Here is a 3,412-nt window from a genome sequence, read left to right on the forward strand (position 1 = left end):
AGACAATTTCAACTGGATTTCAGCTGCTTTCTCAAGGGTATCTGACTCTTTCTCATCTTGCTCTATCATTTTCTCTGATTACCTAGCCTTTTCCCACTCCCTTTTTGACATTATGTTTTAGACATTCTCTTTCTGTAAGGCCCATAAGGATCAATCACATCTCACATCCAAGTCACGAAGGAAGCCCCACTAGAAATGAACTTTGACCTCTAATTCATTTCAGATAGGTCATCCCACAGCCTGTGAAATGGCACTCACTGCACTGTTGACTGATTAGAACTAAGAACTCAGACTGAGTTTCCAGGCTGTGGATTATCCAGGCCCCTTGCTTTCCCTCATATCCCCGCCTCCAGTCTGTTTTTCTGGTGCTCAGTACTACCTCTTCCAGAGCACAGGAAGGGAAAAGGTGAAAAAACAGTCAGGACATTTTACTCTGGTAAGAGATTGGATCCCCTCTCAGGGTCGCTCCTGGAGAGTTTCCAGTACTCTACCAGTTTCGGCTGTGGGAGGGAGAGTCAAGCAGAGGCCTACCCATTCCATTCCTAGCTTGGGCAGTGGCTAGTGAGTGGAAGGCAATCTGCTACAAGTCAAAACTCACCCATGCTGGGCAGTAGTGGCATGAGAGACTAGAGTTTACTGCGCGGAAGGTGGCAATGGTAAACCACTTCTGTATTTTTACCAAGAAAACTCTATGGATACACTACCAGAACAATTGCAGATGGAGAGCGGGGCGTTCTGGGAGAGATGTGCCCATGGTGTTGCTATGGGTCAGAAACGATTCAGCGGCATAAGACCGAACAAGAGATTGGATGGCTTGCTTTAGACATTTAAACAATTGGTCAAAAGGAGGTTTTAACCTTATCATTGTGGCCTTGTACAAAGAAGAGAGAACTGGCTGTCAGGGGATCTGGGTTCTAATTCTGGTTCCACCACTTGTCTGCCATGTAGCCTGGGGCAGGTGACTTCACTTCTCTGTGCCTCAGTTTCCTCATCTGTAAATTGGGGATTAAATGCCTGTTGTCCTTCTTTCTTAGATGGTGAATCCCAGGTGATACAGGGACTGTGTCAGACTTGATTATCTTATATCTACCTCAGTCCTTGGCAAATAGTAAGCACTTAATTTTTTTATTATTATTATTAATCAATCAATCAATCGTATTTATTGAGCGCTTACTGTGTGCAGAGCACTGTACTAAGCGCTTGGGAAGTACAAGTTGGCAACATATAGAGACAGTCCCTACCCAACAGTGGGCTCACAGTCTAAAAGGGGGAGACAGAGAACAAAACCAAACATACTAACAAAATAAAATAAATAGAATAGATATGTACAAGTAAAATAAATAAATATTACTATTATTATTGTTAATAATAATAACATTTGTGATTTCATGAATCCCAGTTTCCCCTGGATTATCACCCTGGGTCATCAGAAACTCACTGTACAAAAATTTTCTTTTAAAAATATTCTTTCATAAAGAAAAGTCAAAAGGGGTTGGAAAGGGGTTAGGTAAATTCATTGATGAGCAGTCCATAAAGGGATACTAAAAGGAAATTTAGGAATGTAGAGGGAAAAGCTAGGAATGTTAGATGGTGTAGGGCATCATTATCATCATAATTTTCCCTAATCTTTGAATGGATATCCAGGAGGACAATCATCAGATGGTTCCTTCAAGTATCATGTTGGATGGACTTTGGGTGTGGCCCAGGAATAATAATAATAATGATAATGATAATTGTGGTATTTGTTCAGCCCTTACTATGTGCCAGGCACTGTACTAAGAACTAGCACTGTCTAGTTTCTTGCATATTGTTGCAGGATAATATATCAACTTTCAACTTCAGGCTGAGGATTTAGGCACAGCCTAATTTTCTCTGTGTTGATTTAAACCACATAGGAAGAGAAACACAATACATCATTCATTGTGGACTGTGCTAAATAAGCACATAACCCAAGCTAAGTTCACAAATATCTACCTCTCCTCTAGCTGCTTCCAAACTCGATTAGTTTTTTATGGAGTTACTGGGCTCTCTATCCAGGGGTTTAATCACTGTGGCAATGGCAAAGTTCGTTACTCAAAAATAATCATTTTGATGGTTCTTGAGAGTGTGGAATTAGCATTCCTCTTAAGAGAATTATTTAAGCATTCTCATTCCCTTCTTGCAGAAAAGCTCTTCACCAGGATAGGGGAGAAGAGATTTAAAACTGAGGAAGGAAGGGAGGAGAACAAAGAAAAGAGTCACAATATTTTATTAGACCTTTCGCCTTCAGTGAGCCGCAGTCCTGTACTGCCTGATACAGTACTGAAAGTTCCAGCTCTTGAAGTTGTTTTTAAATTCCCCATCTTATTCCCTGGGCTCTTTTTCAAACACGCCAAGCACCTGTTGTGATAGGAATCCTGCTGTGGGTTTCCACAAAGTTAGATGAGCCAAATGATATAACGTTTGAAATCCCCCCACCGGCATTGCAGAATATTATCATAATAGCCCTACCTCCTGAGCTTTGCCTGATTACCTGTATCTTAGCTCCTGAAGGGAAAATGACTTCAAAGAATGAGCCTCTTGTCTGTCTTTCTACCAGAATTCAACAACTTGAAGTGGCAAACTCTCCTTCCTTATTCTCAACACAAGTAGGAATGGCAGTGATTATGCCTAAGCTTCCTTGGACTCGTTCAAGCAATCAATCAGTGGTTGTTATTCATTCGATCGTATTTATTGTGCACTTACTGTGTGCAGAGCACAGAGCTGAGTGCTTGGAAAGTACAATTCGGCAACAAATAGAGACAATCCCTACCCAACAAAGTGCTCAAAGTCTAGAAGTTATTAAGTGCTTAATGTGTGCAGAGCACTGTGCTAAGTGCTTGGGTGAATACAGTACAAGAGAGTTGCTAGACACTATCCCTCCCTCCGAGGAATTTACAATGAAAGGAGGATGGGGCAATGGTGCTACTATTGCTTCCTCCCTTTTAATCAGAGCTGCAGGTCTTCCTCTGCCATCCATAGATGCAGGTATAGAGGAATTCTGGAGAATTCCACTAATGCTGACCTTTATTGCCACCCAGATTTTCTCTCCTCCCAACGTCCCTTTTCCCAGTCAAACAGCCTCTAAAGGTTCTCCAAACAGTATTTGCCCAAATCCAATTGAAACTTTTAATTAGTCTGATGTTATTTTTAGGCTGTCTCAAAGCTCTGTAACTGAGCCCTTTGCGGTTGTACAAACAAATAGAAACCTTGTAAGATCTTGAAATTCATGATCATTTTCTAATGAAGCCGGTCTGGAAATCTCTTCATTGAATATTGTAATTTGATTGCCATCTTATTCTGATTGGACTCTGGTTTTGCATTTAAATGAGCATACATTATTTGAAATGCAAAACAGGGTGTTATCTGGGTATTTTGTGGGAACAGACAAGAT

General features: G+C 41.0%; 1 non-coding gene across 1 annotated transcript; it reads left to right on the forward strand.

Moving 5' to 3' along the window:
• Positions 1-450: 450 nt before the first annotated feature.
• On the forward strand, positions 451-588 carry LOC119937405. The gene has a single exon (XR_005454074.1). It is a non-coding gene; the product is annotated as a small nucleolar RNA SNORA7 (small nucleolar RNA).
• Positions 589-3,412: the final 2,824 nt, after the last annotated feature.

This window comes from Tachyglossus aculeatus, chromosome 14 (assembly GCF_015852505.1).
Source record: "Tachyglossus aculeatus isolate mTacAcu1 chromosome 14, mTacAcu1.pri, whole genome shotgun sequence".
Taxonomy (NCBI): domain Eukaryota; kingdom Metazoa; phylum Chordata; class Mammalia; order Monotremata; family Tachyglossidae; genus Tachyglossus; species Tachyglossus aculeatus.